The sequence below is a fragment of the Tamandua tetradactyla genome, chromosome 5 (genome assembly GCF_023851605.1).
Source record: "Tamandua tetradactyla isolate mTamTet1 chromosome 5, mTamTet1.pri, whole genome shotgun sequence".
Lineage (NCBI taxonomy): Eukaryota > Metazoa > Chordata > Mammalia > Pilosa > Myrmecophagidae > Tamandua > Tamandua tetradactyla.
Window position 1 is genome coordinate 164,543,888 of NC_135331.1, and position 14,445 is coordinate 164,558,332.

Sequence of the window (14,445 nt, forward strand, 5' to 3'; positions counted from 1 at the left end):
TTGAGACTAAAAGAAATATCAATATACTGATTCAGCCCTCATACTCATTTGTTAAATTCTACCTTCTCTGTATAACAACACCATCACCTTTGATCTTTCTCCCATTGTTTAGGGGTATTTGGACTATGGCCATTTTAACTTTTTCATGTTGGAAGGGGCTATTGATAATATGGTTAGGGGGTTGGGACTAGTGGATGTTCTGGCTCCTCTGCATTTCAGACTTATCTGGTCCAGGGATCCATCTGGAGGTTGTAGGTTTCTAGAAAGTTACCCTGGTGTGTGGAACCTTTGTAGAATCTTTTATATTGCCCTAGGTGTTCTTTAGGATTGGCTGAAATGGTTTTGGTTGAACTATGACTGTCTTTTTAAAGTTTAATTTCAAGTTCCAGCTGCCACATTGGTAGAGTATCAAATTTTGTGCACTTCTTTTTTGTTTATGTTTAAAAATGTCTCCAGAAGCTGTAAAGTCAATTTATGGATATAATTACCATCTCCATTGTTGCACCTCCCACATTTTCTAGGTCCTGTATTATCTTGGGGCTAATGCAAGAGCATTGAGTGTTTTGGTTCTGATTTATATGTAAGGATAGGAGGGGAGGTTTGATCTTTTTTTTCTATCCTGACCCTTCTTTCCATCCCTAGCCCATAACCTAAGTGTTCTTCATGGAATTGTGGCACATGTTTCATTGAGTTGCTTCCTTCTACCTCTGGTATTAGACATTTAAGGGCAAAGGCAGAACAGATGGTTTTAAAATCCTTTGAATATGCAAAATTAATGTGTATTAAAAAGTTTCATTTTAAGCTCAGCCCTCTTTAAAAAGGGGTAAACACTTCAATTCTAAAATGGAAAAGTAATTTCTGACATCAACCGTCCATTTGCAAAGAAAATAAATCTGACATGTGACCTTGTGAATTATTCTCTTTGCTTATATGTTCACATTGACAAGATTATATCTCAAACAATTTCTTTTTATGTACTTAACTGACAAAGTAAAATGCAGCCATATAAGAAACAATTTTCTGTTACAGCCGTCTCATAAAATCAATACATTTATACCATAGGTCTGGCTACCTAAGAGAACAATCAGGACTTTTAACAGTTTTATTCATTTAAAGGAATACAGAATTATTTATTATGACAACTAGGAATATGTGTATTTAGTATTTCTAAACTTTTTAAAAGCAGGAAATAAATGCTGGCATAAACTTGGTACCATTTTCATAAATTTTTAATTGCCTGAATCCAGTTTCTTTATTTCCTCTTACCTATTTATTCTTTGCTCAGCCATGAAATTGCCCTTGGAATTAAAATTCCTTCCACCAACTCTTCCTCCATGAATTCATCTGTAACTTTTATAATTTTTTTTTCTTTCTTTCTTTCTTTTTTTTTGCCTGGGCAGTCACCGGGAATCGAACCTGGGTCTCCGGCATGGCTGGCGAGAATTCTGCCACTGAACCACCGTCGTACCACCCTTTATAATTTTTTAGAAGTCTCTTCCAATTTTTTGAGTTAAAATTGTTTCTTGTATAATTTGTATTTGTTTGATTACTTGAGAAGTAGAATATTGCCTCCTATGCTTATTGGCTATTTTTTTTTTTTTTTTGTGGAATGTCCTTTGCCCATTTTAATTTGGTATGTTTTTGTCTTCTTACTGAAATGCAAGAATGCAGCTGTAAAATTAAGGTGAGTACACAGAATTTGTCCTGAATCTGAGGGTTTTTATTGGCAATACGCTTTTCCTTAAAATGGTGAGTGAAGATACTTTTCTTTTAAAGTACTTTTCTGTATGTCCTTAAAATGGTGAGTAAAGCTACTCCTCTGTATGTCCAATTAAAATTTTCTGCCCAACATAGTAGCCTTCCAAGTTTTGTTAAAATTAATTCATTTTTTCTTATGTACTATGCAATAAACAAATCAACTGCTTCGGAATGCAAAACATTCTTTTAAAACAGAGACCTCATTGTTTTTAGTTTATCTATGTAAGTCCTGTTTTAGAAAAATAGCAAATATTTACCTCTGTCTCACATCTAGGGTGAGTTTTCTTTCTTGTGCAGGAATTTGAGGTAATTTTTATGACTTATGCAGCATGTGTTAGCTGAGTGCTTTTGTTTGAGGGAGATTAGTTGAGGCTTTCTTGATAGATTACATACATATAATTTAGAATCTTATTTTTATTACTTTTTATATTTTTACATAAGTTTCTAGTCCAGCTGACTGCTGGAATGACCATATAGGAGAAGTAGGTTTTTGTAGTATTGTTATGCTTTTTTTCTTTTTTTAACCTGCTATGCCTTAGTTTTACTAAGTATTTTAGTAAATATTTTACTAAATATTTAACTTTACTAAAGTAAAGAAACAGTATTTACTAAATATTATCTCATGGTAGCTGTGAACATAATTTAGGTTCTTGATTTTTTAACAGAGGATATGTATGTTTTAAATTTTATTTATTTATTTAAAAAAATTAACAACACGCGAACAAAAACATTCTTAACATAATCATTCCATTCTACATATATAATCAGTAATTCACAATATCATCACACTGTTGCATATTCATCATCATGATCATTTCTTAGAACATTTTCACAGAGGATTTTTTTTGAGTAAGCTTTTGAGCAATTGTTATTTTCTTCTGTTTATTATGGATTTAAGTTGAAAATTTAAGGTCTAGGTGAACTGTTTAATCTTATTCACGAAGCCTGTCATCATTCAAGGACAAACAACATTAAGAGGAATCATTTACAAGATGAAGCTATAGAGAAAACTTTATTCTGATCAGACATACCAAAGAACAAATGATCTACTGTTTGGAAATGTTGGGTTTTGGGGACTTGGCAACAAAACAGGAGATATTATAGAAGTTACCATAGATTCCTTGGTGCTTCTTATTACTCACATTGTCTGAAGCAGTAACGTGATATAATAGATGACTTTGCTTTCCTCTCCTCCTCTCCCCTCTTCCTCCTTTGCTTTCCTTCCCATCCCGTCCCGACCCATCCCTCTCCTTTCCAATCGTGATATAACTTACAGCAAAGTAGAGCAATATATGCCCTGTATGAATGTATACATATACACCTGTGTATTTAAAGATATAGAACGTTGTCATCATCCCAGAAGACTCTTTTGTGCTCACCCCCCACCCCCAATCCCTACAGCTTGAGTACAACTACTGTTCTGACCTCTACTCATCATAAATTACTTTTGCTTCTTTCTATCTTCATATCGCTGGAATCATGTAGTATATATCTGGCTTCTTTCATTCAATATTAAATCTGTAAGAGTCACCCATAGTGTGCCTAACAATAGATTCTGCTATGTACTATTCCATTATAAGAGTGTGCCATAGTTTACTTAATACGTTCTATCGTCAATGGCTGCATCTACTGTTGTTGGATGTGTTGGGTTGTTTCCAAGTCCCACTATTATGAATAAAGTACCTATAAACATTCTTGAATATGTCTTTTGGCAAACGTAAATATGTACTCATTTCTATTTATATATATAGATCCAATATAAATGAGTACAAACTTACATTCCATATATATATATTTGGAATTGCTGGGCCATAGGAGAAACATGTGCTTAGTTTAGTAGAAACTACCACGCTGTTTTCCCAAGTGATTACACTGATCTGTGCTCTCACCAGCAGTACATGAGAATTCAGCTGCTTTACATCCTTGTCTTGCCTTTTAATTTTAGCCATTCTGGTGTGTCGTGGTGGTTGATAGTATATCCCATGATTTTAACTTACATTTCCCTAATGGCTGATGATGCTGGACACCATTTCATAACACTTATTGGCTATTTGATATCCTTTTTTTGGTAAAATGCCTATTCAGATATTTTACCTATTTAAAAGATGGATTTTCTTTTAAATTAGTTGAATTATAGGCATTCTCTATATAATTTGTTTGTCAGGTAGATGTACAGCAAGTACCTTTTCCCAGTCTGTAGCATTTCTGTTCACTGTTTTGATCTTCTTGTCTTTTGAATTACAGAGTTCTTGATTTTAATGGAATCCAATTTATTAATCTTTAGTAATTCTTTTGTGTGTCCTGTTTTGGAAATCTTTTTCTCCCACGCAATAGACATTTAATTGATTAATGAACAGTAGGAATGAGTTAAACTGGATGTACGTCCATACTTTATAAGAAGAATTTTACAGAGCCAATTTCTATTTATAATGTTGTGTTTGTGTTATTTATATTTGCTATTCGATCTTCTTTCCTGAAGGAAAACTCAGTTCTATATATTTTGATTGCCATTTCCCTGAAACTCTGTGCATTGCTGTATGGAAACGTCTCTTGCCTTCCTCAGAAGGTTGGAAATGCCTCTTGAGAAAGGCTGTCACATCAGAATAAGGTGTTGGTATGCTAACAGGTGGCTGAATAAGAGCAAGTGTTTCTTTCTCCATTAGTGATTAACCACCTGTATCCACCTTGCCTCTGATCAGCCAGTGTAAGCACTCCATATTTAGATGTCTCCTGCAAACATCTTTCTTCTCTGCTTTTGCTGTCCACTCTTTCCAGGAACATCTTTACTAGGAACTTCTAGATTTATCTCTGCTGACACTCCAGAGGTAAGTGAAGTTTCCTTACACATTATCTTAGAGAAATAACAAAAAAGGTCTCCATGGTCAGATGAGCCTGTAGTGGTATTGATTCCCAGGTTTGTGGCCTGGGAGAAAGAACAAGTTGAAAATAATGAGATTTGGGAGAGCTAGGTGATAAGCTCCACAAGAGGAGGGACCTTGTTTTATTGCTCCTCTGTTACCAGGGCTGAGGGTGACCACATCATCCAAACAGCACAGTTTTGAGAGGGTGTGTGTGTGTTTCAAGATTTTTGCCAGAACAACAGGCATAATGTGATACTCTTTTAGCAAATTGGGATGTCTGGTCCCCATACCTGCACCCAGCCCACAGGACCTGCTCAATAAGTGGTTCCTGAGAGGAGGGGGAGGGGAAGAAGTGAATGGGGGTCAATTGAAGGTGTCTACCCAAGGTCCCACCCACCTATTTGTCTTAAACTTCTTGTTTGCCTTTCTAAATTTCTTCTTATGTCGCTGCTGGGTCCCTCTGACATTTTCCCAACAGTTTTTTAAGGAAAAAAAAAAAAAGACTTAATCTTCCCTGTTTATTTCCTTTTTTTCTATTTAAAAATATAGATCTTTTTCTACTGTTTTCGTCATTCACATCTCACCTCTATTCTCCCATGGCCTGATAAAGAACAAGTACAGAAAGAGAACTTCTGGTCATGAGTGATAAAAGTGTAAGGAAAAGCAAGAGCATGATTAGCACAAAATTCAGTACCTCTGGGGCTGAAAGGAGAGGGTCGTGATTGGAAGCAGTTGAAAAAGCAGCTTCAAAAGTTTTTTTAGTTTTTTTTTTTTTTGGAGTGCATGGTCCGGGAATTGAACCCGAGTCTCCCGCATGAAAGGCGGGCCATTCTAACCACTGAACTACCTGTGCATCCCTTACTTCAAATATTTTTGAGATGTTCTATTAAGTTAATTCTCAGGTACCTCAAAGGTGGTATCTTTTTTTCTTTGTTAGAGATGTTGTGGGTTTACAGAACCAAAATGCCTAAAACACAGGATTCCCGTATATACCACCCTATTATTAACACCTTGCATTGGTGTGGAAACTTTGTTACAATAGATGAAAGCAAATTTTTATATAATTGTACTATTGACTTTAGTCCATGGTTTGATGCTGGGCTCACCGTGTTGTACAGTTCCCCTGGTAATGTATATCTAAATTCTGACTCTATGAGTTTTTATTCTTATTATTTCATATCAGTGAGACAATATATGTCCTTTTCTGTCTGTATTATTTAACTCAGCATGTCTTCAAAGTTTATCCATGTTGTTGCATGTATCAGGACTTCATTCCTTTTTACAGCTGAATAATATTCCATTTATGTATATACCACATTTTGTTTATACATTCATTCTTTGGATGGACACTTGGGTTGCTTTCATCATTTAGCAGTTGTGAATAATGTTGCTATGAACACTGGTGTGCAAATATGTGTTTGAGTCCCTGCTTTCAATTATTTTGGATATATACCTTGTAGTGGGGTTGCCAGGTCATATGGTAATTCTATACCTGACTTTCCAAAGAACTGCCAAACTGTCTTTCACAGTAGTTCCCACATTTTATATTCCCACCAAGAAGGAATGAGTGTCCCTGTTTTCTCCACAGTCTCTCTAACACTTGTTATTTTCTCTCTCTGTGTGTATATGTGTGTGTGTGTGCGTGTGTTTAAATAACAGCCATTCTATGTGAAGGGGTATCTCACTGTTGGTTTGATTTGCATTTCTCTAATAGCTCATGTACTTTCTGGCCATTTGTATATCTTCTTTGGAAAGATGTCTATTCAAGTCTCTTGCCTATTTTTATGATTTTTTTTTTTAAACATTGGCAGGCACTGGGAATCGAACCCCGGTCTCCGGCATGGTAGGCAAGAACTCTGCCTGCTGAGTCACTATGGCCTACCCTCGACTGTTTTTAAATTGGGTTGTTTATCTTTTTATTGTTAAGTTGAAGATTTCTTTGTACATTGTGGATATTAACCCTTTATCAGATATGTGGTTTCCAGATATTTTCTCCCAATGAGTAGGTTGTCATTTTACTTTCATGATAAAGTCCTTTGAGGCAAAAAAAAGTTTTTAATTTTGATGAGGTCCTGTTTATGTCTTGTTTCTTTTGTTCATATGCTTTTGGTGTAAAGTCTAAAAAAAACATTGCCTAACACAATGTCCTGATCTTTCCTACATTTTCTTCAAGGATTTCTGTAGTTCTGGTTCTTATATTAAGGGCTTTGATCTATTTTGAGTTGATTTTTGTATAAGGTGTAAGGTAGGGCTCCTCCTTTTTTTTTTAATTTTATTTTTTGAAATGGATAACCAGTTTTTCCAGCATCATGTGTTGATGAGACTATTCTTTCCCAATTGAGGGGTCTTTGCTCCCTTGTCAAAAATCAGTTGGCCATAAATGTGAGGGTTTATTTCTGGGCTCTCAATTTGATCCCATTGATCTATATCCCCATCCTTGTGCCAGTACCATGTTGTTTTGACTACTGTGGCTTTGTAATAAGTTTTAAGATTAGGAACTGTGAGTACTCAAACTTCATTCTTCTTTCTCAAGATGGGTTTGGCTATTTACTGCCTCTTACTTTTCCTATACGCCCCGCTTTCTCTCATACTTCTTACCATTCATATCTTTGTATGTCGTATTCCAAAAACATAGGTTTATCATTACATTTTATGCACTTGAATTTTAGCACTTGTAGGAAGTAAGAAGTGGAGTTACATACCAAACAATACCATACAGTAATACTGGCATTTATAATTACCCAAATGGTTACCTTTACCACAGGTCTTTATTTCTTTATGCTGCTTTGAACCACTATTTAGTGTCCTGTCCTTTCATTCTGAAGAACTCCCTTTAGCATTGCTTGTAGGGCAGGTCTAGTGGTGATGAACCCCCTCAGCTTTTGTTTATCTGGGAATGTCTTAATCTCTCCCTCATTTTTTAAAGAAAGTCTTGCCAGATATAAAATTCCCAGCTGGCGACTGTTTTCTTTCTACACTTTAAATATTTTAACCCACTGTCTTCTTGCCTCCATAGTTTCTGATGAGAAATTTGCACTCAGTCTAACTGGGGTTCCTTTCTAAATGACATGTTTTTTTTTCCTTGCAGCTTTCAGAACTGTCTTCTTGTCCTTTGAATTCAATATTGTAATAAATATATGATGGGGTGTATTTTTTTAATGTTTATTTAAAAATGTTTTTCCTGTTTGGTGTTCTCTGGGCTTCTTGGATGTGAATATTCACATCTTTTGCTAAATTTGGGAAATTACCATTATTTCTTTGAATATTTTTTCTGCCCCTTCCTTTCTTTCTTCTCCTCCTAGCACTCCCATAATACATTTATTGGTATGCTTGATGGTGTTCCAAAGGTGTTTTAGGCTATTTTCATGTTTTGTAATTCTCTTTTCTTTCTGCTCCCCAGCCTGACTCATTTCAGTTGTCTTGTCTTCAAGTTTGTTGATTCTCTTTTCTCCCAGTTCCCATCTGCTTTTGAACCCTTTCTGGGAATTTTTCTTTTGGTTATTGTGGTCTTCAACTTCTGTAATTCTGTTCAGTTCCTTTTAAAATTTGCTATTTCTTTTTTTTTTGCATGAGCAGGCACCGGGAATCGAACATGGGTCTCTGGCATGACAGGCAAGAACTCTGCCTGCTGAGCCACCATGGCCCACCCAAAATCTATTTCTTTATTTAGATTCTCATGTTGTTCATTCATTGTTTTCCTGATATCCCTTAATTCTTCCTCTCTCTCCTTGAGCCTTTTTGACATCATTTTTCAAAGGCTTTGTTTGGTAGGTCTGCATTCTGGTCCTCTTCATTGATATTTTGTGCATTTTTATCCCCTTCCTTTGGTTGGCCCATAATTTCTGTTTCTTTGTCTTGGACTCTTTTGTGGCACACTGTACATTTTAATATTTAAAGATGTTATTTCTGGGGATGGTGGTGGGGATTTGATGATGGAAAGGTTGGAGGTGGAGCAGAGAGAGAGCATTTGAGGACAGGCGCTGGCAAGGCTCATGCTGGAGAACTTTGCGTCAGGAAAAGCGATTTGGTGGTGAAGACCGCGACAGTGCGAGTAACTAGGAAACCTCTGTGACTGTTCAGAACGCCTTCCCTGTGCAGCCTGCTTTGGGCCTTTTGTGCCCCAGGTGCCAGGCTTCTCACATCCTGAGAAGTGCAAACCTGGATAAAAACACATTTCATGACCAAGAGCATATCATAATGCAACTGGAAGGTGTTATCAACAGACCAAAGGAAGAGATGTCCCCACAAGAACTGCAGCTCCATTATTTCAAAATACACAATTATGATGGCAATAATTTGCTTGATGGCTTAGAGTTCTCCCAGCCATCACTCATGTCCATAAGGAGGAAGGGAGTGAACAGGCACCACCAGTGAGCAAAGATGAACTGATTAACTTAATAAACATGTTATGAGAGATCATAAGAAAAATGATGGAAAGATTGACCATGCTGAATTTGCAAAACCATTGCAGTAGATGATATTTGGTTTTCTTGCAAACTTGACCTATTATAATATGAATGCTTTTGGTAATACAGAATAGTTTATTGCTGCAGTATTTTGGTAAAAACCTGTAGAAACTTGTTATATGAGGGTAAGAAACAGATATCAAAAGAAATAAAAGAAAAGAGGAATGGGACACGTGGTAATCCCTATGTACTCTTATTGGACAAGGGTCTGATTAAAGAACCCCTTGAGGAATATTGCATAATTGGAGCTGAGTCCTCCAGAACTTGAGTTTAACTATAGAATACTACTAGTCTCTTGGTTTTAATTCATGCTACCTGAAAGGTAAGATGACAAACTTTGCTTTGGATACACCTTTCACGAACAAAAGAAATGGATGAATGCCAAATGTCTCACCTTGTTAGCTCTCTTCAGGTAAATGCAGTCAGTGTTCTGAAAGGTTGCTGGCCTAAAGGATTACTTGCCCTGGGCAAGTGGCTGTTTATAAGGCTGTTTCAAAGCCACAGCATAAGAATTTCAAGTGTTGAGTTTAGTTGGCCCCAGAGAAGATTCTGGATTCTCTGGCATTAAAAATGATGTACCACTGACCTAAGTTTCTCAGTGTTTTATAAAACTACTGCCACATCCTTATGCTTTATTTCTTCTATGTCTCTTCAACTTGGTAGAGACCTTGAATTAAAAATGTTCCCTACTCTAATCAATAACAAATGTTCTAGCTTTCCTAATATTTCTATTTAACTCTTGTTTCTAGCATTTTATTTTGGAAGTTTAGAGTCTATTAAGAATGTGAAGATTTTACTCTTTCTGCTTGATATGAAGGAGTAAAACTACCAACTGGTCTAGCACAGGTGAGAAGTAAATGAACAATGATTAACTTGATGCAAGGTATATTTCAAAAGGAATGTTGTTTAAATGACCTCTTCTAGCCTGAATATGTGAATTCTTTCAGACCAGTAAAATTAGAAAAGGAGGCTTAAAAAACTCTTAGCAGTGTAAATCTAAATAGTAGTAGAAAATTAGAAGCAGTAGATAGTAATCTGGTTTATGGATTTGATGGACACACTTTAATAGAAACCTGAAATGATGGTGTTTTAGTTTTCTACATGATGCTGGAATACAATATACCAGGAATGGACTGGCTTTTAAAAAGGGAATTTATTAAGTTACAAGTTTACAGTTCTAAGACCATAATTAAAATGTCCAAACTAAGGCATCCAGAAAAAAATTCTTTGACTCAAGAAAGGTTGATGTCTGTCACATAGGAAGGCATGTGGCTGACAGCTGCTGGTCCTTATTCCTTGTCCCATTGCTTCCAGCTTCTTACATCAGTGGTTTCCTCTCTAAGCATCTGTAGGTCTTCATTTAGCTCCTCTGGGACACAACTCTCATCTGCCTAGCATCTCACGAGAAGGCACATGACAACATTTGCTGTGCTCTCATCTCCAAACATCCATGTGTAGACGTCTGCCCTCTGTTGGCACTCCAAGCATCTACAAATGTCTGTGTCTCTTTCAGCTCTGAAGCAACTATTCTCCAAGCATCTGAACTTCCTCCAAAATGTTTCCCCTTTAAAAGGGCTCCATTAAACTAATTGAGACCCATCTTGAATGGGTGGAGTCAAATCTCCATCTAACCAAAAGGCCACACCCACAATTGGGCACGTCACTCTCCATGGGGTAATCTAATCAAAGGCCACATCCATAACTGAGTAGGTTAATTTCCATGGAAACAATCTAATCAGAGTTTCCACCCTACAGTATTGAATCAGGATAAAAGAACATGGCTTTTGGGGGGTACACAGTGCTTTCAAACCAGCACAGATGGCAGACTGAATGGGATAAAGAAATTACATAAAATTTGCTGTCAGATATATAGAGACTTTTTATTAAATTATAAGAAAACATGTATTTGTAAAAATGGTTTCCTGTGTCAAATATTTGTGCAATCAGAGCTGAATTGTAAGCCATTCTTGTAATAGCTAGTTATTTTGAAAAAATTAGTATGATCAATTCAGATATATGACCAATAAAACTGCTGAAACAAAGAGTAGTTGGAAAAAAAAATTAATTCTGGGATTTACTCCCCGGAATGTCTGTTTTTTGGTTTTGTAACCACCCCAACAGTGATTTTCTTGAGCTTCATACCTCCTGTGAGGAAGGTCTGCCCAAGGCAAATGCAGTGTGCAGCGTTCTCCCTGTCTTTTCTGGGTCTGTGTCTTGTCCTGGGCTTGTGCTTGTTGGTTGTTTTGGAGTTCCCCTGTTTACAGGAATTTGAACGCCTGCTCTATTTCTCAGGAGACAGATGTCCCTCTCCCTGGTGTTTAAAGCAGACAGGACTTTGCCCAGTCTATCCATCTCTATAATTTCTTACACTTCTTACATTGTCTGAAGTTGGTCATTGAACTGGAATGATATAAGGTGATATAAGAAATGTTGTAATCCTTAGGAATTTCTCCTGGAGGGCATATTCGAGGGGAAGGGGCCATGCTGGAGAAGACATCCCCAAGTCAGTCTTTCCCAGCCAAATCAGGACCTGGGACCCATGAAAAGGGACACAGACTGGCTCCAAAGTACTCTGGGGAGGGGATCAGGAAAGGTACTAAGAGCTTCTTCCATGGCTCCCAAAGCTGAGCTTTCTTGACCTGTCCATCAAATGCAATCCTTCAGCCAACTGTCCCCTGCAGCCCTGAGGAAGTATAGAGTCTTTAAGTCTCCTCCATGGCCACCTTTGCCTGGGACAGGTTGGAACAATGGCAGACATCAGAGCCAGGCCCCCAGCGATCAGTGATCAACCATGCCCATGTCTGTTCTTGGGTGAAACTTTTTATGTCCTTTTCTGTCACCAATGAGCTAGACAGGGGCTGGACCCCATAGTCACTCCAGTAAGAGTGGGGAATGGGCACCAGTAACCACAGCTCAGAGCAATTTGCTGGTCTTTACAGTAATTTGCCAGCCTCTTCCTGCTGCTCTTCCGTGGATGCTGTATAGTGTTCCACAGGCCTCTGGAGTTTCAAAATAGTTGTTTCCAACACTTCCTTCTGGATTTCCCTATTTCACCATCTTCCCACAATCTCTCCACAGGTGATATTTTATGTGAGAGAATTAAAAAGATCTCATTTGTATTTTTATGTATAAAGTATTTCATAGATCTTGGGGACATTTAAACTCTATTTGTAGCTTGTTTCTACAGTTTCATCTTTGTTCATTATATTGGCTACAGAGAATTAATATAAATCACTTTCATAATGATTATCCTGAATTATTGAGAAAACAAAAGATCCTATTTAAAGAGACAGGAAAATTTTGCAGAACATTTGGGAAACATTTTCTTCCAAAATATTTACAGCATAAAGTATTTTAATATTTATAGGGCTAACCCTTTATGTGTTTAAAAAAGAAAGCTATGTAGAATAATTCTTGCTCTGAAAACTCTGACTACCTGGGGTTTTTCTAGTATTTATGGGAAATGAATACTATGATTGTAATTGTCATTCTTTTACACACTGAATACTAGTGGACACTATGTCACTCCCCTGTCCCCCATTTCTTTATTATTGACCTCCCCATTTATTTATTATAGTTATGTTTGCTGCTAGGACTTTTATTGTGCTGTTTGTTTAATATTTTTATGACTGAATTTTTTTGTTTAAGCTGGGTCTGCAATTTTTATATTTCAAAACAATAAAGTCTCTGTACCAGACTCTCTTTTTCAGAGTCCTTGTTTTAGTCCTAGAATCTGCTGGTTGTTTCTAATTTATGGGTGTGGCTGAGCTCGTGAGAGTTCTGAGAAGAAGCACAATGGAGGTGTGGTACCTTTGCTTGGAATGGAATGGTGCTGTGTGGGGAGTCAAGAGAGAATGGCTTAAGGGTACATGGAATCTTGCATAGGGCATGAGATTTTGTTGGTTTGTCCAGTTTAGTGTGATGCCCTGGCTCTCTCCAGGTTCTGGCTTGCTTAACATCTCGTGGCGACGTCTGCAGGGCTCCAAGCATCTCCAAACATCTGTGTCTCTGTTCTCCAAGGGTCAGCTCTGCTTTGAAGTTTCTGTTGGCTCTGAGGCTTCTGTCATTTCTTGCTCTCTCCAAAAACACCCATCTGGAATGGGTGGCATCAAATCTCCTTCTATTCAGAGGTCACACCTACAACTGGGTATGTCACATCTCATGGAGGTAATTTCATCAAAAGTTTCCAACCTGCAGTATTGAATCTGGATTAGAAGAGATGGCTGCTCCCACAAGATTGAAGCAGGATTAAAACATGGCTTTTCTGGGGTATATCATATTTTCAAACCAGCACAGCATCCTTGTCCATGTCTCTTTGAGGCCCGTGTATAGAAGTTTCTTTGGGGTTTTAACCTAGGAGTTAGCTTCTTGGGCTATATAGGATATGTACATTTTCAACTTTATTAGAAGTATGAAATTCTTTTCCAGTGTAGATTTATCAAAATTTATAAGGGTTTCCATTTTCCCACATCCTTACATATTTGGGGTTATCGGTCTTGTACATTTTGCCAATCTGTGACTGTAAAACACTATGTAAGTGTAGCATTTTTTTTATTTGGAGATATTTTCACACTGGCAGAAAAACTGTAAAAGCAGTGCAAAGAACTGTTTTTAACTCTATCCAGATTCACCTATTGCATTAGGCTTCATTTGCTATATCATTCACTGTCTATGTACATATTTTTCTGAGTTACTTAAGATTTAGCTGGGTATATCATGCTCCCTTAATTCTAAATATTTCAGTGTATATTTCATAAGGATTGCAACATTTCTTATATCATCTTATATCATCCCAGTTCAATGACCAACTTCAGGAAAATTAACAAGATGGCACAATGCTTTTATCCAATCCACTATCCATAGTTTTGTCCACTGACCAATAATGTCTTTTATAGCATCTTTTCTCTCCAGTCTAGAATCTAGTCCAGGGTCATGTATATAGCATTTAAGTGTCACAAATCTTTAGTCTCCTTTAATCTGCAACAATTCCTTAGCCTTTGTTTGTCCTCTATGATACTGGCATTTTTGAAGAATATACTCCCCATGTTTTAATAGAATATTCTTCAATTTGAGTTTTAATGTAGTTTATTCTTTATTTTTCCTGATTAGTTACAATGTTGAACATCTCTACATATATTTATTGGCTACTCGAATTTTCTCTTTTGTGAATTAATTGTACATATCCTTTGCCCATTTTTCTACTGAGTTGTCCTTTTGAGTTCTTTATATATTTTGCATACTAATCCTCTGCTTGTTATATAAATTGTATATAACTCCTCCCAGCCTGTGGCTTTGTTGCCCTCATTATTCATTTAACTTTTTGATGTTTCCTTTTGTAGTAGATAGGTTTAGTTTTTTTA

At 36.8% G+C, this 14,445-nt stretch overlaps 1 protein-coding gene and 1 pseudogene across 1 annotated transcript in view; both read left to right on the top strand.

Moving 5' to 3' along the window:
- The window catches only part of CRYBG1 (crystallin beta-gamma domain containing 1), a 226,531-nt gene that overhangs the window by 25,673 nt on the left and 186,413 nt on the right, over window positions 1-14,445 (top strand). The gene's annotated exons all lie outside the window — the stretch shown is intronic.
- On the top strand, window positions 8,783-9,093 carry LOC143682854 (multiple coagulation factor deficiency protein 2 homolog pseudogene; annotated as a pseudogene).